Genomic DNA, 26761 nt, shown 5'->3' with positions numbered 1-26761 from the left:
TGCTTAACTTTCTCATGAAAATAAATGGAACAGGAAAGTATTCATTTTATTTTTATTTGTTATTTATAGTCCACCTTTCTCACTGAGACTCAAGGTGTATTACTTGATGTAAGTTGACAAGATGAAACATCTAATAAGCACACTAGTAGGATTACAGAGATTTTAAAGCATAACTATTAGACATGATAGGTTCCTCATCCTCTTGGAAAGGAGTGACAAGTGGAGTGCCTCAGGGACCTGATCTGGGCCCTATGTTGTTCAACATCTTTATAAATGGCTGGGATGAAGGAATAGAGGGAATGCTCATTAAATCTGTAGATGACCCTAAACTGAAAGGGGTAGAAAATACAGTAGAAGACAGAGCCAAGATACAGGATGATCTTGACGGGCTGGAAAACTGGGCTAAAACTAACAAAATGAATTTCAACAGCGATAAATGTAAAGTTCTGCATTTAGATAGGAAAAATCAACGATAGGATGGGGAGACTTGTCTTGGCAGTAGTACTTGTGAAAAGGTTCTAGGGGTCTTAGTAGACCATACACTGAACATGAGTCAGCAGTGTGATACAATAGCTAAAAAGAGCAAATGTGATTTTTGTTTTTGCTGCATCAACAGAAATATAGTGTCCAGATCACATGAAGTGATGGTTTCACTTTACTGTACTCCCATTAGACCTTATTTGCAGTACTGTGTTCAGTTTTGGTCACAACAATTTAAGAAGGATGTTGATAAGCTGGAATCTGTGCAGGGGAGGGCAACGAAGATGGTGATGAGTATGGAGACCAAGACCTGTGAGGAAAGGTTGAAGGAGCCGGATATGTTTAGCCTGTGGAGGAGACAACTTCAAGTATTTGAAGGGCTGTCATATAGAGGATGGTATGGAGTTGTTTTCTGTTGCCCCAGAAGGTCAGACGAGAGCCAATGGATTGAAATGAAATCAAAATAGTTTTCAGCTGAACATTAGGAAGTATTTCCTGATAGGGTGGTTCCTCGGTGGAACAGGGTTCCTCAGAGTCAGGAGGTGGTGGGCTCTCCTTCTTTGGAAATTTTAAGCAGAGGCTAGATGACCATCTGACAGCAGTGCAGATTCTGTGAATTTAGGCAGTTCATGAGAGGGAGGCTAGGAAGGGATCAGCCAGTGCTTGGTTCTCGTGGCTCTTTCTTATATTCCCAGGGTAATGCTGATTGCCACTTAGGGCTCAGGAAGGAATTTATCTTCAGGCCAGATTGGCCAGGGATCCTGGAGGTTTTTTAAATCCTCATTTCACAGATTAATTCCAGTTCAAATAAATGATGGTTTCAAGAGGCATATTAACTGAACCATGTATGAGACAACGACCTCTTCCCGGGCGTTGCCGTGACCAAGTTGGGGTGTCCCAGTATATATATACTTATACTGGATTCAGAGATTGATCACCTTTACTTTCTCAGGTCTGACCAGTTCATACTAAAAAGTAGTCTCTTCGGGGTTTATATTTCTTGTGGACGGATTGAGGACAACTGCCAGATGTAGATGTTTATCAAAAAGTCAGGCACCAGTGCTTGTGAAAGGCAAACAGCACAGTTCTTTATTTCACAGAAAACTCAACAGGGGGGGTGGGATATTTTACTTCTGTATAGAATAAATACTTCACTGTGGAGTAACATAGGCTGTAGGCTTTTTCACAGATTGTCTTTAGTACACATAAACCATTTGTGATTCTACTCTCCAGTGTCTGACACTGGTTAGCCTTTGGACTTTATTCGTCTGGTTCCCTGAGACTGACTGGTGTGACTACCCCAACTTCTCCAGTCTCCTCCAGACCCTTAGTCCTTCCTTTAACCACCGTACAACTTCCCTTGGAGCAGCTGTGTGTGTGCCTTTTAAAGAGAGGTGGGATAGAAATAACTTAAATAAATAAATAACATCAGGAAACTAGCACAGGGAGAAACAGTTAAACATCTCCACCCCAGCACTGTAGCCCCAACCCAACACCTGTGTATAGCCTTGTACTATGGGAAATCCTAATCATGGATCTCCCTGGAAGGAGCATGTCTACTTCATCCTTCTTGCATTTTTTACCTACATACTGGGCCTAATCCAGCAAAAGTTAGGCAAAACTAATCCCATTTGAGAATGTAGTACTGCAGTCAGTTTTTATTAGATTGTGTCCGCTGCACCTGGCCTAGATCCATAAAACTTTTCATGGAAGGCGAAATGATGCCAAATTCTTTTATTCTTTAATTTGTCTGAGACCGTGTATACTAAAACTGTACTGATTTCCAAGGATTAACACAACACTGCAACGAGTGGCACGTCTGGGAAGCCAGTGATCTGAGCTGGGCTGGAGTGTCTCCATGCTGCTCAGGACTTTTAGGTTTGCAGCATAAGCAGTCAGAGCCTCTACTCGCAGCTGCCAGATTTCCCAAGGGATATTGTAGTAGTGCCAGTGAAACGATTGTTGCTATCAGATGGTTGCTGGCTTCAAGCTTCATCCCACATTCAGTAAGAATCAGAACACTAGAAAAGTACATCAGTGACATTTGGTTTTGCACATTCCTACTGTACCAGCACTGGAGCATTCTTCTGGAGCTCAGGCTACTATGCTGCTCAAAAAAGGCAACATTGCAGGATTACTAAATTTGTTGTCCTCTAAGCTGACACATCAATCCCAAGAAATGGGGCAATAAAACAGCTATTTGGAATTACTCAGATATTGAGTATGACTATGGAGGGCCATATAAGATACAGTGGAGACAGAAGGAAGAACTGAATACTGGCGGTTTCCCCTACATAAAATCTGTCCAGTTTATTGATTTGTAAGCAAAACACTTTTGCAGCCACCTCCAACAATTCTTTTGATGGGTAGCGGTGGGAGCAGAATCAGAGTGCACACGTAAAATTGAAATCAGGGATGACACCACAGTCTCCTTCCACATTACATTTTTTAATTTTACTTCCCCCTCCAAAAATATAGTGTATGGCAATCTGAAAGAAATTACTATAGTTCATGAAAAAGAAATCCTTATGAGAACTGCAACTATTCAAACTGTTGCTATCAAGTACCCGTAATTGGCTCAACTACTATAGTTCATGAAAAAGAAATCCTTATCAGAACTGCAACTATTCAAACTGTTGCAATCAAGTACCTGTGAATAATAAGACAGCGTGAATAAAAATCATTATGTGCTGATGAAAAGTGGGGCGGATCCAACCAAACTCCAAGTAAGCCTTCCACCATCCTAAGGAGCCTTCCTCCAAATTAAGTGGCTGTTCTGTTTGAGGATGTCTCCTTAGGCTGGAGGAAGGCTTCAAATTTTGCTCAGTAGGGTAGGAGGCCGTGGGTAGGATCCAACCTAATATATAAGAACTGCTATGGGATCAGAGAGTCATGTGAATGGACCTGGAGTTAAGCCCAGGGTCCCGACCTTTCTCAGCCTCTGAGCACCTTTGGAATTCTGACACAGGGAGTTGGCTGCCACAAGAGGTGGAGCCAGTCATAGAATATCAGGGAGTGAGGTCATGCATAACTCTAATAGTAACTCTTTAATACTCCATGCATCAGCTCCGTTTAACAGGGTGCCTTTTAAAATGTGCATGTGGTTTAAAAATATTTTCTTGTATGTACAGAGCTTACCATCAGTTTTACAGTGAAGTTCCTTGTGCTGTGGTGGTAGCTGCTACTGAAACAACTTTTACAATATCTGCACAACAATCAGATCTCCCAATGGCCAGTCAGAAGTTCTGCTGGTCCCATGCAGTTTCTAAAACAAAAACAAAAAACAAAAAACCCCACACTTTATGGATGCCAGGAAAGGTATTAGTGGGTACCATGGCTCCCATGGATGCCATATTGGAGAACCCTGAATTAAGCCATTTATGAGTTGCTAGCTGGTCTCTGAGAAATTCTGTAACTTACCAGGATTGCCACTGGCTTCAAGCATACTAAGTGTGTAATAATCGAAGCAGCATTATATAGACTTCACTTGTCTGAGCCAGCTGGGAAGCATCAAATGCTGCACAGAGGGAATGTGAAAGCTAAAAAGTATCAGGGAGAAGTCTAAAGAGATAGGGCAACAATACAAAGGGGAGTTTGCTGTAGTGATGTCTCCCTAATGGTAAAGCAGTGATTATACCTAGTGCTTCATTCTTTAAATAAATAGCACCAATGCTCTAAATCACACTATGTCAGTCCAAGCAGGGCTTTCAGATTCTTTTGCAGTCCATGCCAGGAGACCTGACCTGCCTTGTCTGCAGCATAGCATAAGAACATAAGAGAACATAAGAGACGCCAATGTTGGATCAGGCCAAAGGCCCATCCAGTCCAACACTCTGTCACACAGTGGCTAGAAATACCAGTGCCATCAGGAGGTCCAGCAGTGGGTACCAGCAGTGGGTAGCAAACTACCTCACCATTAGGCCCACCGCTCCAGGCACCTTTCTCATTCAAGCTGATGGCACCTGCCTATTGAGATTCCAGTTTGCGAGCATAATGCACAAGTGCCTCTTAGTGATGGGCCTTTCCCTCACTACATACAGCATCCACCTTTTTTGCATATGAGTTGCCACCATTGCTGTGGAAATCGGGCTGCCTGTTGATAAGATCAGGGCCATCAGCTGCTGGTGCCCCTCAGCTTATCAGGCCTACCTATGTCCTAAGCCCTGGTAGCTTGCTGACATGTGAAATATACAGCCCCAAAGGTCTGCACAAATCCATTTGGATCATCAGGCACAGCATCATCTTCTGGGCAGGGAAATATGCAGCATCCTCATGATGGGGGCAACTCCAGACTGCAGTTCACCTGGATGGGGCACAGAAGAATGTGGTAGGCCTCTCTCTTACTGACCATTTCTCTCCAAGTCTTCTGTCTTGGCCTGCATGACACCTCGATCATTCAACTCAGTGAAAACAACCTTCCCACCCAAAAAGGGGCCCTGCTGTCACATTCCATGACCATGGACCCTCAGATCCTCAGCTCAAAGTTCCCAAACATGACACTGCTGTTGTCAGAGCTGCTGTAGCATCATGAGTGGCATGGGGCTATTGCACCTGACAGGGTCAACGTGGCCAGGAGGAAGGTTTGCAAGGTGGCAGGGAGACTCATCAAACCCACAGGCAGTTTTGTTATCAGGCACATAGACGTTTCCTTCAGGCAGACTGCCCTCTTCTGGGCTGACAGTGTTCACCTCTCAGAGTGGGGTATGGACACTTGGCTCCATGAGATTTGTGACAGCCTGTTTTGTTGGCTATGGGTGTAGGAGCTTTGGTGGGAGTGAGGTCATGGTTCCCCCTCTGTTTGGTAGTTTGGGCATTGGGACAGATACTTTTGGGGGGAGAGGCAGTGCCTGTGTGTCCACTTCCCCTGTTTGGGAACTCCTTTGAGGGGTCTTGGGTATGGAGCCATTTAGCAGTATGCCCAGCTCAGGGGCTGGCGGCTGACTCTCACCACCAGGTGGCAAGGGAACCACAGAGCAGCTGGCACCCACATGGTACCCAGGGGCTTGTCACTCCATGGTTACCATCCAGCTGGCAGGATGGGGGGATGGGTATATCAGGCAGCTGGTGGGTTGCCCTACACTGGATCTGTCCCCATGCTGTGCCAATGCTTGTTTATTTGTATACAATAAAGCTGTGGCCATTTTAATTTCTGCTAAGTGGCTTGTCTGGGTTTCCTTCCTCTTACTTGCTCATTACTGGCCCCTGGGTCCATAAGCATGGTTGGCAGAGAGATCAACACCACAGACAGATATTTTAAAACAGGGGTGTTGGACTCTTTTGTTATGAGGGCCGAATCTGACATAAATGAGACCTTGTTGGGCCGGGCCATGGGTGTCATAACATTTAGTGCCAGGTAGAAACATGCTTAAAACATTGGCACTCTTGCAATATCTTGTATATTTAACAGTGTCTGATAACTGACACTTCTTGCTCTGAATTAGTGCATCAAAATGTCTGTGCTGTTGCAATCTTGTGTATGCTGTTCAAGTATCTGTAAGCTGAAAACCTACTTTTGATTTATTGACATTCACTACAGAAATCTCATGCTCAGAGTTCTGAGCCTAGGACCCAGAGGAAAACATGAACTAGCTGGGCATTGTGAGCTTTTGTATATAAATTCTTTTGTGTGCTGGTCAAGAACATGAGAAGGCATCCTGACACAGACTGAGGGCTATGTGTTTGTCTACTAAACTATAGTCTTCCTCAGTGGTCAGTATCAGCCTACTATCTGGGAAGTCTAAGTTCAAAATCCCCAAAGGAAATGTGCTGGGTGACCTTGGTCTGGACACACACTCTCAGCCTAATCCAACTCACTGGCTTGTTGTTATTCTTTATCTAAATAGTTCACATTGCTTTCCTACTGAGAAAGATTGGATCATGAGGGCAGGAATACAGTGAAAATGGGGAGGGAACCCAGTTTCACCCAGGAGAGCCACAGCATAACAAGCCCAACAAAACACACACACCGTAGCAAGGCACACAAAAGCTCATACTTTGGATAAAACTTTGTTGGTGTTAAAGGTGTTTTGCATTTCTCCCATGCGATCGAGGCAGCCAAACAAAGCAAGCTCTCCCCCCTTCCCTCCCTCCCTCCGGGGAGGAGCCTCAGCCAATGGAGAAGAAAGGCTTGCCTTTGTCTCCGGTGTGATTGAGGCAGCCTGGCCAGAAAGTGAGCTCTGGCACATTCCCTCTCTCCCCCTGGGAGGGGGAGGAGCCTCAGTCAGTACAGGGAATAGAAGCTTGCCTATCCATCTCTCCTGAGCTACTGAGAGAGTCTGGCAAAGCAAGCTACAACGCAGCAGCAGCAGAACCAGAAGAAGAAGCAGGAGACAGCCAGTTCCTTGAGGCCCTGATAGAAGCCCTCCAGGGGCCTGATCTGGCCTGTGGGCCACATGTTTGACACCCCTGTCCTAATGTATATGTGCATTGCAGTCTGTTTATGAGTTCAGGGCATGGTTCAAAATGGAACCAGGCCATTTGCTTCTTCAAGACAAAGACGATTCAAAACTTCAGCCATATTGATGGGTTACTCCTGCAGCTCTCGTGAGAGCTCAGAGAGAGAAGCCATTGTCATATCCACAGTACAGCTAATAAGCAAAGAAAAGGACCCAGGCTATTTAAGTTTACCAACTGTAAATTTATAGTTAGAATTGGCTGGTAAACATGTTTTTTTAGTCAATCAGAGAAAATAGTAATGGAAAGGGTAATTTTAATCAAGCACCAGAGAATGGCTGGAGTCGTCACTGGCACGCTATTGTGTTATTTTGGTTGGTCTTAACAAAAGGTATTACATGGCTTTTCTTTTTGGATTTTGCTGTGGACAAACACAACTACCCACACTCTTTGTCCACTTTGGCAGAAACAATATGCTATTAGGGATGGTCAGGCAGGAATGAAAATTCTACCAGCAAACCTAATCCAGTTACCATATCATAGGGAGAAACTGATTGCTTCACTTGGGTGGTAGACAAGGGGAAGTTTCACCTTCATACAGCAGATTTTTGATCGGAGGAGGAAAAACTATGGAGAAAATGGAGCTGGCCAGTTCGATCATTTAAAAAAGCTAATCAAACTGTGAAAATCCCTCCTATGTTTTCCCCTTGGCTTGCTTCTGATACTGAGAAAAGACTACCTGGAGGAGAGGCTGCAGATAAATAAATGGTGGCTGGAGTATGGTTTAGTAACCCCTTCTGCATGCCTCTTCTGTTTTTAAAATCAGGCTCAGCTCCCACTTCATATATGATGGGGGAAGATCTGCATGAAAGAGATGGGTCTGCAGTCATCACATTTTATTTCTGCGCTTGAGTCACAAAGATAACAAAGCCTAGCTTGTGACAGGAAGTCATACTATTGTACATTCTGTTAAAATAGCCCACATTTCACTCCCTTACAGGATCTAACAAAGGCACCACAATGCTAAATTAAGGGTTAGTGTCTCAGCATTTCCTTAACTTGCCTAATTTTAGCCTGCACATGAGGAGGTGGTATCTATAGTACCTGGCTGCTAGAAATCATCTAAAGCCAAGACACTGACTTGCAGCTCTAGAACTATCCAAGCAGACTCAAGGTTAGCTAACAGTGCTTATATATTGTGGGTCAGAGCACCTTTGAGGCATCTGTGAGGGGATTTCTTTTCCATTTGACCCCGAAATTTCTTTCAGTTGAGTTTCTTCTTTGCAAGACACCCTTCTCCTTCTAACTGGTATGTAAGGACTCAGAGATCTCCATTCTGACTCATATCTGACAAAGGCAGCTCAGCTCATACCCCCCCAAAATCTTGTTGCTCTCTAAGGTGCTACTGGAGTGTATTCTTCCCCGATTGGTCTTCCCTTCCACATCCAGTGTTCTCCTCCCTGGGTAGGCTTGAGATGGGGGGGGGGGAAGCGGAGAAATAAAGCAACTTTAACTTTAAATGTGTTCTTGAAGACACCCCCCTACTGGTTGGCTTGGAGAAGGCACTTGTCTCTTTAAATCCCTTCTCCAAGCCAAGCCAGCCAGGCGTGCGGGTCTTGGAAGACGTCTTTAAAGTTAAAGTTACTTTCTTTCCACCTCCACCTCCCTCCATCTATTTGCTTGCTTTCCATTCTCTCTCTCTCTCTCTCTCTCTCTCTCTCCTCCCTCCCCATCTAAAGTTAAATATCATTATTATCAATATCTGTTTTTATCCCTTTGGGGTTTTTTTTTGGCAGTCATATAATGTTAATAAAAAGCAAATTTGTATATTTTCCAATAAAAACATATGGGTTATATTTGTTCATGTCTTGTAACTCTCAAACATCTGATGTTTATTCTGTGTGGCTCTTAATGTTAAGCAAGTTTGGCCACCACTGGTACTGTAGACCAGAATGGTTACCCTCTGAAACTACCTTACCAACTGTGTTTCAGAGGTGACAACAGAGACATTTAGAAGATTTTTAAAAACTCTCTCTTTCTGTGCCTTTAGGAAGCACACACAGAAATATAGCAGGCAACAACTTTCCTGGCACGAAAGAGGTGGTAAAAGAACATCCAGTATTCAGGGTAAAGATTCAGTTGTAAACTGTTCATTATATGTGAACACCCATAGAATAAACCACTTCGATGGTGGTAAAGAAATGTTTGTGTGTTTGAGGAGGAGCACAGCTGGTGCTTAATCTTTTTCCTGCCTGCAACTTCCTTGCTTAGGCTTTTCCTGTGCGGAGTGTCAGAAGAACCAGACACATTTGAAATCTGGGGGACAGGGTTAGAACAGGGAAAGGGATAACTGTTTCCCCCACCCGCAGTGCTGCTAGTTCTACACTTCTGGCTATCTGACCCTCGCCCCCCCCCCCCCCCCCCCCGCCACTTCACACAGGGAAATGTGTGGACAGCGGAAATCCCCAACTGCGTTTGGGAGCATCCACAGGATGTTGTGTCCAAGATAGGCATGACTCACATGGCTCCTGTATTTCTCCCTGATGAGCTGATTTTAAAAAATCACCCTCCTTTAATTTGTCTCATCATGGAAACTGCAGGAAGGAGTGTCCTTGTGGACCCCTGCTTATAGCCGATACAGGAAGGGGAGCAGAACTAAGCCCCACCTTCAAAATGGTGCAGCTTTGCCCAGCATCCCCCCCCTTTTCTATTCAACACTGCAGTTCAGTTGAGAAGGGATGGAAGAGGGAGGGTTTATAGGTTTAGGCTCCTCCAGCATGACTGTTGTTTCATTGGTACTTCTTCACCAACTTAATGGAGGCAAAGGGAGACAGGTGGGGCAGGTGCAAAAGCAAGCACCGTGGGCATGAGCTGTATGGTCACCATTCCCACCTGCTTCCACATCACTCACTGCTGCTGCTGCTGCATTTGCACACCTCCATGTGGAAGCAACCATGTGGAAGCAACTTGAGAGCAGCATTTGTTTTTTACATGGGAGATTTGAGATTGAAATAGGGATATTTGAACTGAACCACACAGGAGGCATAATCAATACAAAGGAGCATCATTTTGATAACCACACTATTCTTCCAGGCCCCCGCCACTTCACACAGGGATATGTGTGGACAGCGGAAATCCCCAACTGCGTTTGGGAGCATCCACAGGATGTTGTGTCCAAGATAGGCATGACTCACATGGCTCCTGTATTTCTCCCTGATGAGCTGATTTTAAAAAATCACCCTCCTTTAATTTGTCTCATCATGGAAACTGCAGGGAGGAGTGTCCTTGTGGACCCCTGCTCATAGCCGATACAGGAAGGGGAGCAGAACTAAGCCCCACCTTCAAAATGGTGCAGCTTAGCCCAGCATCCCCCCCCCCTTTTCTATTCAACACTGCAGTTCAGTTGAGAAAGGATGGAAGAGGGAGGATTTCTAGGTTTAGGCTCCCCCAGCATGACTTTTGTTTCATTGGTACTTCTTCACCCACTTAATGGAGGCAAAGGGAGACAGGTGGGGCAGGTGCAAAAGCAAGCACCGTGGGCATGAGCTGTATGGTCACCATTCCCACCTGCTTCCACATCACTCACTGCTGCTGCTGCTGCATTTGCACACCTCCATGTGGAAGCAACTTGAGAGCAGCATTTGTTTTTTACCCGGGAGAATTGAGACTGAAATAGGGATATTTGAACTGAACCACACAGGAGGCATAATCAATACAAAGGAGCATCATTTTGATAACCACACTATTCTTCCAGGTGCATTAATAATAGCTCAAATGGAACTGTTGACCTGATGGACACATTTCCCAGAATGACTACATATTTCAATTATTTTCTAACACAGGCTATAAGGCAATTCTACTGTGATAGGGGCTGTTCCCGGTTTAGGCTGGAGTTCCAGCCTGTGGTAAGTTACTAGTGCAGGAGGTCTCTTTTTCTCTTTAGGGGAAAGGGAGAGATTGCCTTGTCTCAGGAAGTGGCAAAAGCTGAGAGTAAGGGTTGCCATAGCAATCAGTGGCTGGTTGACAAGCTCTCTAGACTGATTACACCAAGACCAATTTAGAGTTTCTAAGAACTGTAGTTGGTAACCAATTATCACATGGGGACAGAAGAGCCCTTAAAAAGGTAACATTTCCTCTAATATAAAGGTGAGGAGAAGCTGCTCAGATACCAGTAATTTTAAAAGGCCTGCTTGCAAACTGTGCTATGTGACTGCAGGGGAAAAAAGACCACAAATTTTGTTTAATTGTGCTGCTTCTCTTACAGAATGCTTTTTGATACAGTGTTAGCCCAGCTCTCTATTTCTTTTCTTTTTTTAAATAAGTATTTTTTATTTTTGAACATTATATCCAACAGTACAACAGTTGTAACACAAGACCACAAATTTTGTTTAATTGTGCTGCTTCTCTTACAGAATGCTTTTTGATACAGTGTTAGCCCAGCTCTCTATTTCTTTTCTTTTTTTAAATAAGTATTTTTTATTTTTGAACATTATATCCAACAGTACAACAGTTGTAACACATTTACATCGTACATTAATTGTCTTTTCTTAACCTTCAATGACCCTTTAGAAATATAACTAATCTTTGTAGTATTTATTGTTAGGAATGACTCCTGCTTCTATGAGATAGTTCACTGCTGGGAACCAAGTTGCTTAAAAAAGGTTTGGTGAGAGACTATTTTGCCATATACAAAGTGTTCCCAGATTTTATTTTGCCAACATTGTAGGGTGGGTTGGTTTTTGTTCTTCCAATACTGGGCTAGAGTGATTCGTGCAATTGCTAATAACGTTGCTATTAGTGTTTTTGTATCTTTCCTTTTGCAGGTATCTGGTTTTATGAGTGGAGCGCCTTTGTCTGTTATGTCTATTATTCTCGTAAGGCCAGCTTTTCTCCAGTTCCGGAAGGCCTTTTCCTCTTTGCCTGGGGGGAACCAGGATTGATTGAGGAATGATGTTAGTTTTGAACCTGCTGGAAGTAATAATTTTTTCCGTCTGTCCCAGATCTCTAAAGCTGACTGAAGATATGGATTTGTTGCTGAAAGTGCTGGTCTTTCGTTAGGGCTTTGCCAGATTAAGTCAGAGAGAGGGTATGGGTTATTCTTTACTTCCTCTATGTCTTGCCATTTCGGAGACTTATCAGAAATTAAAATTTTCACTAAAGAGGACAGCTGTGTGGCCTTATAATATAGAGGACGATCTGGTAAGTCCAAGCCTCCTGACTTGGATGAGCGTTTTAGGGTAGTGTTTTTGATCCTGGGTTTTTTATAACTGCAGAAGAATTTTAGAAGAGTATTTTGCCAGCATAGTAAGTCTTTTCTGGGTATGTGAACCGGTAACGCTCTAAATGCAAATAGAAATTTCGGAAGAATGAAGCTTTTGATAATAATAATTCTGTCTGCCCAGGAAAGTCCCAATGCGTCCCATTGTTTCATTTGGTTTTTGGCTTCTTTTGAAATCACTTGGAGATTGCAGGATATTAAGTCTTTTAAATCAGGAGGAATCTGAATCCCTAAACATCTCCACTGGGAGAAGGTCCATTTATATGTGAACTGCGATTGGATTCGTTGTTTCGTGGATGAATTGATTTAATCGGGATGATTTGTGATTTTTTCCAGGTTTACCTTTAAACCAGAAAGAGGGTGTATTTTCACAAATAGTTTCTGTAGTTCCAATAACGATGTTTCTGGTTCTGTAAGGAAGATAACCAAGTCATCGGCGTAGAAGCTAACCTTATGTGAGGATTTGCCAATCTGTATTCCTTTTATCTTTGGGTTGTTTCTAATAGCCATAGCTAAGGGTTCAATCTCCAAGGCGAACAGCAGTGGTGATAACGGGCAGCCTTGTCGAGTACCTCGTTGTAAAGGGATAGGTCTGCCCAGAAAATTATTTGTCGGAATTCTTGCAGATGGGTTAGCATAGAGAGCTGTTATTGCTGTTTGGAACTTTTCTCCAAAGTTCATTTTTTCCAGCAGCGTCTTCAAGTAGGTGACTTCTAAGCTGTCGAACGCTTTCTCTAAGTCAATAGTTAATAAAAGAGAATCTGTGTTTTGTTGTTTACAGTGTGAAATCACATTTAAAGTTCGGCGGATATTGTCCATCAGCGATCTTGTAGGAATGAATCCGGTCTGGTCCGGATTTATGTACTCCAAAATGATTTTTTGTAGATGGTTAGCTAAATTTTTTGTAAACAGCTTAGCATCGCAGTTCAGCAGAGCAATAGGTCGATAAGAAGATGGAATCTCCTGGTTCTTGTTTCCTTTAGGTATTGTGATAATGTGTGATTCCTTCCAGGTTGCCTGTTTCCAAAACAGAGTTGCACATTCGTACCAGGTGATCAGCTAGTGTTACATTAAACGTTTTATAGAACAGTGGTCCTAAACCGTCACTACCAGGTGCTGTGTTTGTTTTTGTTTGTTTTATGGCTGTAAGGACTTCTTCAGTAGTAATTGGTTGATCCATCCAAAAGCGGTGTTCTGGTTTCAATTCGTTTATTAAGTTGTTGGCATGAAGAAAGTCTTGAATGCCTGATTCACTCTGGGAAGAGTACAATTTAAATGTCTGTGCTCTTTGATTGTTTTTCACAGTATGGCTTAGGGGCGCTGTTTGCCAGTCAGGACAAGGCTCCTGTGGAATTGTGTGTAAGAGGGAATTTTTGTGCATGCAGATTCCCACCCCTGCATGGCAAGCAGCACTTGCTGGAATTCCCTCTTCTGCGAAACACCTCCTTGGGCAGTCACAGATGGTCCCGCTCATCTCTTGACATCACTTTATTGCTTCAACCTGTTAGCTTCCATGTTTTTAGGTTCTACAAGTAGTTTTAACAAGCTTCCCATTCTCCACTTGTGACATGGTCTTGTGCAGTGTTCCCTCTAAGTTGAGTTAGTGTGAGCCAGCCCACAGTTTTTTAGCCTCCAGCTCACACATTTTTGTCTTAGCTCAGGAAGGATAGGTCCTGAGCAAACTAGCTTATGCAGCAGCCAAATACTTTGCTCACAACTATAATGCCAGTAGCTCACAAAGTCGAATTTTTGCTCACAAGACTCCACAGCTTAGAGGGAACATTGGTCTTGTGGTGTAAAGATGTGTTAGGAGAATGGAAAAGGGTGTTTCTATCCCTTTTAGTTAATTGTAACCAACTAACAGAGGAACTGAAAGGAATAAAAATATACATTTTATGAGAACTGTCATCTTGATAGAATTAATTCTTGTGATCCAAGAAATATTTTCCTTGCTCTAGCTACCTGAATGTTCTTTAACCATTCTTTAGCTGTTTTTTGTTTATTTTGTAACACCACTGTATAGTTTAAAAAAGATACACCTGTTTTAAATCAGCTGTGAATCTTATTCCTAAATATTATCAGTTTTGTGGTGGGAATAATCTCATGTTCATTCACTCTCTGATCCTTCATAAGCACAAGGACTACAGCTGTATGTTTAGGGAGGGTTGTAAACAGTGTTCCTTTTCCCCCCGGAAAAAAAATGGAAAACCCTGGGTTTTTTCCGAGCTTCAAATTTTCCAGAAATTTTACATCTCTAGCCATTTTCCTGCCTCTCTCCTAAGAACTGACAACATCATATCGTTTAATTATGCAGGCACAACAAATAAAGGGTGCTGTCCTAAGGCTAGCAATGTAGGGTGGTAACCAGTTAGTGTGAGCTAGCTCAGTTTTTTAGCCTCTGGCTCACCCATTTTTGTCCCGGCTCAGGAAGGAGGGCTCCAGAGCAAACTAATTTATACAGTAGCCAAATCGCTCACTCACAACTTTAATAGCTCACAAAGTAGAATTTTTGCTGACAAGACTCCACAGCTTAGAGGAAGCATTGGCTGTAAATATTTTAATTAATAAAATAATAAGTAAATAAAATACACAAACATGAAGAATGATGGCAAATATCAATTTATTTCAGCTTGTGTGCAATCCTGCCTGCAACATATTGTTTTGCTTAGTAACTCCCCTCCCCCCCAACATTGGCATTGATGTTTCTGTGCAGTTTTAGTTCCGTATGCACACATTGTTGTTGTTCAGTCGCACAGTCGAGTCCGACTCTTTGCGACCCCATGGACCAGCTCCCGCCAGGCCTTTCAGTCTTCCGCCATCCTCTGAAGTTTGCTCAACTTTATGTTCGTTGCATCGAACATGATGCACACATTAGACTCTGCCATGTTGAGATTCAATCTACATCCAGCATGATGGACAGCCTTTTTGGAAAAAATGTAAGCTCTCAATCAAAAAATTTGTTGTGGGGATATACAGATGGCATTTTACTCCAACTAAATTGAAGAAAATCTTTAGTGATAGTTCAGATCAATCCAGGTAGTCATCTGTGTTGGTCTAAAGCAGTAGAACAAATGTAGAGTCCAGCGGCACCTTTAAGACCAACAAAGGTTTATTCAGGATATGAGCTTATGTGTGCATGCACACTTTTTCAAATACATTGGAATGGAAGGTAAGGTTCAAGCTTATAGGCAGGGGCTGAACAGCAAATTAACATGTAACATGATGAAGATGATTTAAGATATGCCACGACAAAACTAAATAACAAGCTAAGGCTATAACATCAACAGTTGTAAAGCAATAAATATGTCAAAATAAGATTGAGACTCTCCATTCACCCCTCTAAGGCATGGAGGCATTTTTTCTTTTTTGAAGTAGGTATAGTGTTATGTCAGTCAAACATTCCAGTATTCCTTGTATTCTAATATACTATTCTGAAAAGGAAATACACTAAAATACAGAGGATGTATAGTCCCTCTGTATGAGAATACATATATGAGGACTGAATGAGTTAGCATATGTAGTGAGATAAGAAACCAATATCCCTGTTGAGTCCCTGATCGCTATACTTGGAGTCTGTTCATCCATGGAACCCACTCTTTAACAGTCCCTGGGAGGTTTTTGTTCCAAGTGTTGTAATAATTCTGTTCCTGAAGTTCCTTGAGGTCACCCATTGAATGTCCTGGAAGGCTGAAGTGTTCTCCTACAGGTTTCTCAGTCTTGTGATAGCAATGTTGTAGTTGCTGTTGGGTAAGAGGAAGACTGTGTGAATTTGTCAGGAGGAGGATACCACATGCAACCTCTGCTGGACCAGCCTGAGGTTGTGTATGAGTTTTTATCTGGTTGATAGCTAGTCCTGCATTGATTTAAAGGCCAATATGGTATTTGTTCTTTTTGTCCAAAGGTATCTTGGAAAAACATAATTGTCGTGCAGTAAGTGATCAGTAATACAAAACAGTACTTAGCAGTTGCTTCAGGTCCATGAGTTTACCACAGTGTGCATGAATTTACTGACATATATGCTAGAAAAAAGAGACATCTCTTCTCTACTCCAAGATTTAATTTCTAGAGTCCTTGGGGAGTGAAATAAACTCTGAAAAATGACAATCCAAGATTTTAATAAGGCAACCACAGAAGACAAAAACATGGACAGCGTTTTCCCACAGGAAAAAGGAAATCAGGACTCTTCTTGGTAAACAGGTACAATAGGAGCATATGTGCCTGGGTGGAAGACACCATTTTATGAGGCATTCCCCCCTTCTTCTTTCACAGAAGAAGGCATTTGTCTTTCAAGATGGTGTGCATGCATAACCTAAAAACAAAGAATTTTGTTCTGTTTTTGTTTTGTTTATATATTTATATGTTGCAGACACAAATGTATGCATATTTAATAAACAAACTCATGCAATGAATCACCTAAGGTTACTTTAATCAGGTGATGACAGCTCTAATTTAGACACTTGTGAAACTACCCACTCATAGGCCCTGCCCTCAGCAGTTTCCAATAAACCTCATCTGTTTTTATCCTTGCTGTTGGATAGTAACTAATGATTCCCAGAGCACATAAAGATGAGCTACTGTAACTGCTGCTCTGGGATGTTTTTAGAATTTGCAACATGTACCTTGCTTATGACTGAAGGGTACTTGTATGTTAGCTATTAACTTTGCAAGCATACCTGGCATTTCTTTGCTGTGCGAGTCAGTTTAGCATGATGCATAGTTGCTAGGAGTTTTTATATACATGTTTGCTGATCTGGCATTTTATCTTCTGAATCAGCCAAGATCCAAAATAGCCATCCGCCCATATGCCTCTCATTCTAAAGCACTAACTGTAGAGAAGAATATAATCCACTGGGATATTTCTGCAACTGTTTTCTACTGAGCTCCATCTGACCTGAAATTCTGACAGGGTGGGGGATCTATTCTCTCTTTACCTTCTGCTGGAGCAGGTGTACCTACTCTGAGATTATGAGATATTTATGTTCTGACAGCATTTCCTACATTCTGCTGACAAAGATTTCAGAAACAAATATATAACATAAAACTCATGTTTATTGGAGCTTGGTGAATTATTGCAGAAGTTGTTTTGTTGTGGTGCCTTGTTGCAATTGTGGTTCTTTTGCAAGTTTATGTTCTGATGAACAGAACACATTAACTGAGCAGATACAGATAAGTATATTGTCCTAGCTCCCATATTACACAAACAAATAATTTGTTGTACATCCAGGCAATGGCCTTAAAACTGCTGAAGCAGCAGTTGAAAAGTGCACCCTGAATAAGGTGGTTTTCTGTAGGAAGATCTCATCCATTGATCTTAAAATATAGAAATCCACTTGAATCAGTTTTGTGTTTTAGTAGTTGTTCATTGTTGAGGTTTAGAAGTGTGTCCCATTAGGGAGACTGTAATCTGTTGCTGGGCAGACTAGGTTCCCTCTATATTGGAGGGGAAAGCAGAGGAAGAAAGATGGAGGAGAAAGTAAAGCAGGGGTTATAAGAGGAACAGAAGAATAAAAACTGACTTTAAGAATCCAGCTTTATGCTGTCTCCTTGCCTGCATTAAGCTACAAGAATCTGCCAGCCACTTGGCAAAATGTTCAGTATGACTGAGCTTTCTATCAGATGTTCCGGACACTTCCTTGCACCAGAAATCTTTCATTGCTCATATCAACATGCTTCCAGCCAGCATCCGGAGAACACAATACATTTGAAGCCAATCCTTAAATTTTTCAGTCTCTTGGACAGGGACCTCTAAATAATTTACTTTGGATGCTCTTAAAACTACATTAACTGAACAGAAAAATGAAGAATTTTTTTTTTTTACAAAGTCAATCTGGTACATAAGAATTCTGTACTACCAGAGAGATTTAACAAAGACGGGGTGGGTGGGCGGGCTGGGAAACTACTTTTTCCCCCTTGGAGCACAAATCTAAAACTTTTCCACTGAGTCATAAATGTTTTAAAAACTCTTGGGGGGGGGGGAATCACTCTGGTACCTTGGCTAGGTCAGTGGGTGGAACCTGGTACTTTTTGGTTGATCTGGGGGTAGAACACACTGCAAACATTACTTAATCAGCTCAGGGGGAAATGGCTGAGGGAAATACAAGGTTTGCCCTTGCTTTTCTGGCACCTGGCTTGAAAGCTGTAACCAGACAGGCCAATTTTATTTCTAGTCCATTGGTAAACCCTAGTAACAGCTTGCTTCTAAGGTCTTGGGTGGCAGACATACCCTTACTTAGAGACAACCACCTAATTTACATGGCAAGTAACATGGAAACATAGTCATCTAGTCCAACCCCTTGCATAACTCAAGAAATTCACAACTACTTCCCCACCCCACTCCCCTAGTGACCCCTGCTCTATGGCAAGAGGAAGGCAAAACAACAACAACAACAACAACACCCCTCCATGATCCCTAGCCAAGCTGGCCTGGAGGAAAATTCCTTCCTGACCCCAGAGTTGCAATTGGCATTCTCCTGGGCATGTAAGAAAGAGCCACAAAAGCCAAGCACTGGCTGATCCCTTCCTTCCCTCCCTGTCATGATCTGCCTAAGTAGGGAGAAGTATGCAGACTGTAAGAGATGGGGTAGTCTTTGGTGTGCATATACTAGCTGAAAGACTATCATGTATGATCTGCAGTTTTCTAGTATACTGTTGGACAGTTTGGGGGGGATGCTTGAACTGGTTCCTGTTAGGTTCCCTTTTATCTCAAAATCCCTGCAGCACAGAAGAAGCAGACCTGGATAGTGGAATTGCTTGAGGTACAGGTTACTCAACCAATTATATACTCCTATGCTGAATCACAGCTAACATACAGGAAGAGTGAAACTGTGTCCACAGTCATTATCAATGTGAAGGGGGGAAAACAATTTTCAGCCCAGGCAAGTGGAACAGAAGAAGATGAGTGAAAATGGATTGCAGGTGTGGAGAACAGCAATCAAATGCTTACTAACGGGCAGAAGGTGAAAATAAAAGGATAGCCCCATATGCCTTTCTTCTAAGGTGTAGAAAAAGAGAAATTAATCAGAAGTTTTTCAGACAAAACCAGTGAATAAGAAAAGAAAGGGGTTGAGATAAAGTGCTGCATATACCTTATAACACCCTGTGAGTCCCTTCTAGTGTACAAATTCTGGGTTCAGCTATGAAGCTCACTGGATGGTCTTGGTCAATTCACACCTTTCCCAGCACTATGGCTGGTCATGAGGATAAACCAGGAAAATGGTTTTCAACACCTATTTCAGAGGCGTTGGTTTTGCTTTTCATACCATTATGCTAGTATATAATATAGATGAATAAGAGGAGAGTGCAGATTGTGGGCATAATTAGCAGACAAGGGAACCACGTCCTTCGCAAAAAGAAAATTAGATACTGGTGCCTGCTTTTCTGAACCATTAGTAAAGATAAAGTTTCCCTTGCTCGAAAGCCAGTCAAATCTGACTCTAGGATTGCGGTGCTCAATCTCCATTTCCAAGCCGAAGAGCCAGCGCTGTCCAAAGATGTTTCCGTGGTCATGTGGCCGGCATGACTAAACGCCAAGGCGCATGGAACGCTGTTACCTTCCCACCGAAGCGGTACCTATTTACCTACTTGCAATTTCTTGCTTTCAAACTGCTAGGTTGGCAGGAGCTGGAACCAGAGACGGGAGCTCACTCAGTCATGCGGCCCTCAGGTCTCGAACTGCTGAACTACCGACCTTCCAGCCTGCAGTTCAGCGTCTGAACCATTAATGGTCACACAAATGAGAAAAAACATGCATCAGCCTTTCTCATCATACTGGTAGCTCTCCATGCAGAAATTCTTCCATATCTCATATACATGCATTACTCACAGAAACCTACACCTGTACAGAATGCTTGGGTCTAACAATTTATTTGGCTAGTACCAAAAAGTAGAATGTACCCTAACAAACCTATGCAGTTACTCCAGTCTAATCTTTTTGTCCATTCTGCAGCACTGTCCGTTGTTGCAGAGTGTGAATATATTCCTCAGCCATGAGACACTTTATGCTCATTGCAACATACTGGCCTTGTATGAGCTGGAAGTGGTTAGAGTCCATGACGAAGGATCAGCTCTGTAACGGAGAACCATGTTTCAGAAACAAGAGTGGTAGGATCCAAGGCTAAGCATATTGATTTCAATGGGCTTAGAATAGAATAACTCTGCATAAGATTGCACTGGGAAGTCATACTCTCCAATATTCTTCAGGTAAAAATAGGCCACCTGTATTCTCACCTCTCCCTCTCTAATATTACACACTGCTTGAGGCTCTTGTCTACCTTCAGTGTTTGTCAACTCTGCAGAGGCTGTCCTATACTGGTGTGTTAATAAGCTGGCCATAGAAGTGTTTGGAGGAAACTAATGTTTTCTTAAGGCTATCTTTTTCAGGTTGTCATTGCATTGGAGCCTGTATCTGTTTTTGCTTTTAGCACCTTTGCTTTTTATATGCTTTGAGATGTACAAGCTGTATGTTTTTCTACAAGCCACTTTGAGCTCCATTTCCTTATTTCATGTGATTTTTAATTTTTTAGTAGATATATTTTTTCTTACTGTAAAATAGTTGCATCTAAAAAAATAGCAGTTTATAGTATTTGGATAGATGATTGTGCAGGACATTCAGGTGTGGTAGTTCAGTTACACCTTGTGGGTGACCCATCAAGAAAGAATTCGTGACAGACTAGGTTGCATAATCGAAAAAGTAAAAAAGGACAGATAGCTACAAAACCTAATTATTCTAAATATGTTATTCTTAATAATTCAAAATGAATCTTAGCTGTGGCATCACAAAAAGTATGGCTCCCAGCTCAATAAGAAGAAGCACCATATGTGCCTGGTTTGTGTGTGTGAGGGAGGCAAGGATGACGGCAGGCAATTGGGCCTGGTGTTGAGTGTTGACCAGGTAGCTCTCAAGCAGCTTCCTACAAACACCTTTTCTGGCCACCTATGGATGTCACCCATGATACTTCCCTCAGACTATTCCAGGCTCTGCTGTGCCATCCACAAATACCCTTCTCTTAAAACTGTGGGCTCTGTACTAGGTGCTCCGGGAGCAGCTGGAGTGGGCAAAGCAGGAGTACAAGAAGAAGAAGAAGAAGAAGAAGAAGAGAAGAGATTGGATTTATACCCCGCCCTTCACTTGGAGTCTCAGAGCGGCTTACAAACTCCTTTCCCTTCCCCTCCCCACAACAGACACCCTGTGAGGTGGGTGGGGCTGAGAGAACTCTTGACACAAACTGTGCCAGAGCTTGTGACTGACCCAAGGTCACATCAGCAGGTGCAAGTGGAGGAGTGGGGAATCAAACCTGGTTCTCCCAGATTAGAGTCCACGCACTTAACCACTACACCAAACTGGCAGTTGTGGACCCACAATGGGCAGGAGAAACCTTGAAGATAGGAGATTCAGTCTGGCTCTCCACTAAGTACACTTGGAGTCAGCGACCCTCCTATAAATTGGATGCCCAATTCATCAGCTGTTACCAGATCACGGACGAGACAAACCCAGTGGCATATCACCTGGAACTTCTGCAAATGATGCACATTCACCTGGTATTCCATCACACTTGTAGCAACCCTACACCCACTCCATCACACTTGTGGCAACCCTACACCCACTCCGCATGCTTGCCCCACCTCCACCTCCAATGCTGGTGGAGGGCCAGGAGGAATACAAGGTGGTTCAGCTCCTGGACTCTTGTTGATGCCCCGGCCAACTTCCGTACCTTGTGGAATGGAAGGGTATGGGTCTGAGGACAGATCTTAGGAATCTGCATGCCCCTGACCTGGTGTGACAGCCTACCCCGGGAAGCCTGGGCCTAAAGGGTAGCATTCAACATAATCCGCCCCTTTCTTTTTCAGTTCTTTTTTCTGGGGAGGGAGACTTAAGGTGCAGATCAGCAACGTGCCCAGCACATAAGCAATCTAGGCCCTGCAAGTAACCCATTGCAACAGTTTTTCCCCATTGTGGTGGGCATATATTTATGGAGGGCTGAATTTGAGAACAAAAGCATTTGTTTTTGGTGTGACAACCAAGCCATGGTAAGGGTAATTAACAGTCAGGCATCAAAATCAGATAGAGTCATGGGTCTCATGAGGTATTTTGTGCTACTTTGTCTGCTAACGTTTCATTTTCAGCCAGCCTTGTCTTGGGTGGGGACGATGGCATAGCAGATTCCTTGCCTCACTTTCAGGAAAGGAGATTCTGCCCTTTGGCACTTGGCTCCCCAACCAGTCTGGATCCCTTTATGGACAATCTATGGGCTCTTGAGATCAGACCATAACAACGGGAGTACTACAATTCCACCTATTCTTGTCACCCCAAAGCATCATGGGCTGCTGATCCATCCCTGAGACATTTGTGAACCAATATCTCATTGCAACCTCAGCAGTGAATGAGTGGCCAGGTGCTAACAGAGAATGGGGACAACACCTTATGTAGCCACAAGTTTACTGATTACAGCTGTACAGGTTTGGCTGCTGAGAGGAAAGACCCTGGTATGGCAGCCAGATGGGAACACTTGGGTGCAGGCCACTCTGTCCTTCCCTTGCCCCCTGGGGGCGAGGAGAGCCCTGGATGGGAATCCCAGCTTGGCCTTGGGGAAGCTTTGGACATTACCTGCCTGGGTCGACAAGGCATGCACTGGGAAATCTGATGCCAACCCTTGCTGAGGCTGTTACTTTCCATGGCCATCCAAATGCTCTTGCAATTCAGCTGAACAAAGATTTGGGGAAGATGGCTTGTGGTCTCCCTGTGGTGTACAGCATGAGCTGACCTGGAGCAATGCCGGTGGTGGTTTCAAGATGTCTGAGCTCCTGCAGAGGAGGGAGTGATGGTAGGCTTGCTGAGTCAGCTGGACTGAAGCAAGGAGTGGAGAGCACATGGTGAGCTGCTGCTAGAAGGTAAGGGGTTTTGGTTTTTCTCCCTTTGCCTTCCTAGCTCCTGAGTGGGAAGCTGAGAGTGAGTTGGGTTCTTTGTAGCATGATAGAGAGTGGTTCTTTGGGGGGCTGTTTGTGTTTTGGGGGTTGTTGGAGGCTGAGTGAGTTGCTGTGGAGTGCTGTTGATTTTGAAACAAAGGGCTGCTCCTCGCCAGAGGCATGAGCCTTTGGCGAGAGCCAAAGGGCTCTTGCCCTATGGCTTTTAGCTTGTGGGTCTTGCTTGGAGGCCTTGTAAGTACCTGAGAAGAGGGCTGCTGCTGAGTTCTAGAGAGAGAACTGCTGGAAAGGTAGCCATGGTCAGTCTCAAAGTTTTCAGGGTAAATCACCACAACAAGAGTATGTCGGACTTTGAGGGAAGTTCCTGGAGGCTGTAGAAGGCTGTAGAAGATAGCATTGCTCCTAGGGAGATGGATAAAGAAGGATCTATTCTGGTGACCTGCCAGGGTTGCACCATTATCATTTTTCTGCCTTGCCAAGAAATGCATTATCCATGCTGCAAGTGCAAGCTTATAAGAATGCTCGAGGAGAAGGTGGGAGAACTTGAGGCACAAATCTGTACACTGAGGAACATCAGGGAGGGAGAAAGGTTTTTAGACATAACAGAAGAGGGGCTCCTGAGAGAACAGAAAGAGATAACAAATCCTAAGCAAGAGGAAGGAAGTAACAAGGAACAGGTGGGTGAGTGGAAGAATATGACTTTGAGGAGTAAGATAATCAGGAAACACAGCCAGTGGAGCTACAGAATCGCTACCAGCTGCTTCTGATGGTGGAAGATCAGAATAGCACGCTCCGAGATCAAAAGGATGTAATTGAAACAGATCAGAATAGCACACTCCAAGATTGAAAGGATGTAACTGACACACAAAAACATAGGCAAAGAAGGAACCAAGCTATTCCATGGAGGAAGAGACAAGTAGTGGTGGTTGGTGACTCCCTACTGAGAGGGACGGAAGAAGTTGTGTGCAGACTGGACAAGGAATCTCAAGAGGTTTGCTGTCTTCTTGGAGCATGTATCCAAGATGTGACTAAGAGAATTCCAAGACTGGTCAAAACCTCTGACTGCTAGCCGCTCCTGCTGATCCACGTGGGAACAAATTATACGGCCGAAAGAAACCTTGAATGGATATCCAAAGACTATGAGGCTCTGGGCAAGAAGGTGAAAGATCTGGCGGCACAGGTGGTGTTCTCCTCCATTTTACCTGTTGAGGGCCATGGAGCTGGAAGGGAGAACAGGATACTGGAGGCACCCCTCCACATTCCAGATCTATGACAGGGCTACCTGACAATGGCTGGTTACATAGATGGTGCCATCGAGAGGGATTTGGCTTCCTGGACCATGGTATGTACCTCTGACATGAGGGACTATTGGTGATGGATGGGGTGCACCTTACAAAGAATGGGAGGAATGTCTTTGCTGGAAGACTTGCGAACCTGATCAAGAGGGCTTGAAACTGAAGTCATCAGGGGAGGGAAGAAAAAGCCTGATGTTGTGCGGCATCCCGAACACTAAGTTCAAGAAAGGGAGTGACCAGAGAATAAATGGAGAGAGGTGAGTTCAGTAATTTTCAGGTAAATTCGAAGGGACCTAAGATAGGAAAGGATGTCTGTAACCTAAGATGTCTTTATACTAACGCACAGAGTAAGGGAAATAAACAGGATGAACTAGAACTTCAAGTATTGGAAATAAAGTATGATCTGATAGGTATCACTGAGACTTGATGGCGATTGAAGGATATACCTTGTTCTTAACATCACTCTAGGCTATACCATCTAATCATAGATCAAGATCTGAGGCTCAGGGCAGCGAAGATCATTGGTGGCTGATAATGGTGGGCCAGGGAATATCAGTGCTCCTGGGGAGGGGAAGGTATAGCGGTGGGACCAGGCAGAAATGGAAGGAAAGGGGGCAGAGAAAGAGAGAAGCCAGTTTGGTGTAGTGGTTAAGTGTGCGGACTCTAATCTGGGAGAACCGGGTTTGATTCCCCACTCCTCCACTTGCACCTGCTGATGTGACCTTGGGTCAGTCACAAGCTCTGGCACAGCTATTCCTGAAAGAGCAGTTTGTGTCAGAGCTCTCTCAGCCCCACCCACCTCACAGGGTGTCTGTTGTGGGGAGGGGAAGGGAAAGGAGTTTGTAAGCCTCTCTAAGACACCTTTGGGTAGTGGAAGGCGGGGTATAAATCCAATCTCTTCTTCTTCTATATCTCTATCTGCTTTATGGATGGTAGTTATTCCTAACAGTGAACGTGTTCCTGTAACCATAGTACTAGCAATAAAGTATAACCTTTCCAGAAGCGTGTACTCGATTGTTTGACTGTGGGTCCTGACATTCTGTTAGGAATAACTACCATCCATAAAGCAGATATGTAGTATCGAATTACTACCGGGTCATAAATTGCTGAAGGGACGCATTTATGCGATGGGACCGGCTGAGAAAGATGAACTGCATAAGTTTATTGATAAGAACCTGGCCCGGGGTTTTATCAGACCAGCTTCCTCGCCATTCGCAGCCCCCGTGCTGTTCCAGAAAAAGAAAGATGGGGGTTGAGGCTATGTACTGACTATAGGGGCTTAAATGATGTTTTGTCTACTAATGCCTACCCCATGCCACTCATCAAAAACTTGTTGACCGAGGCATCTAAGGGAAAAAAATCTTCTCTAAATGCATACTTCCGAGTTCGCATAAGGGAGGGGGATGAGCACAAGACCGCCTTTAATACACCCCTGGGCCAGTTCAAATACTGAGTGATGCCATTCGGCCTCCAGGGGGCTCCAGGAGTATTTATGAATTTGATTAACGAGGTGTTGCAGAAACATTTATTCAAGGGGGCCCTTGTTTACTTGGACGATATCTTGCTGTATTCCCCCGACCTCCCCTCACACGTAAAACGGGTGAGGGAAGTACTCCGGACGTTGCACAAGCACAAACTCTTTGCTAAACTCTCCAAATGCGAGTTCCATAAGCTGGTCATTGACTTCTTGGGGTATAGGATCTCCAACAAGGAGTTAGAAATGGACCTGGGGAAAGTTAGGGATGTGCTGGGGTGGGAGGCCCCCCCGCACACGCCGCCAGCTCCAGTCCTTCCTTGGATTTTCGAATTTCTATCGAAATTTTCTCCCCAACTTTGCCCAGATCAGCTTACCACTCACTGACCTGCTGAAGACCATGGGAAAGGTCCAGACATGACCAAATCGAGTGCTACGCTTCAGTGGACGGAGGAATGCCAGGAGGCTTTCGACCAGCTTAAAGCTCTGCTCATGTCAGAGCTGGTGTTGGCCCACCCGGATGAAAACAAAAAAATCATCATCCAAGTCGACGCCTTTTCCAAGTTTCTATTCACGTTGCACCATTTCCCAGGCTCTGCCAATTCACTGCTAGACACACTATCCCACCTCCCACAACGTGACAGCCAAAGGGAGGGGGTGCTTGACTCTATGTTCACACCCTCACATCTAGGAGGGGTGGTGATGACCCACAGCCGCGCAGCCTCCTCCCCTCCGGATCAGACCTCCAGACTCGACTCCTCCCGAAAGACCTGGTTTGGGAGCTACAGTACATGGCGGGATGGCTTAGACTGAGCCAATTGAAATTGAATCCGATGAAGACGGAGGTCCTGTGCCTGAATCGGAGTGGTAGGGGGGTAGGGATGGCATTACTGGCCTTCAATGGGGCACTATTGGTGCCAG

The sequence above is a fragment of the Gekko japonicus genome, unplaced genomic scaffold, assembly GCF_001447785.1.
Source record: "Gekko japonicus isolate JY-2015 unplaced genomic scaffold, Gekko_japonicus_V1.1 scaffold3493, whole genome shotgun sequence".
In the NCBI taxonomy this organism is placed as follows: Eukaryota; Metazoa; Chordata; class Lepidosauria; order Squamata; family Gekkonidae; genus Gekko; species Gekko japonicus.
Note: the sequence above shows the minus strand (reverse complement) of the source record.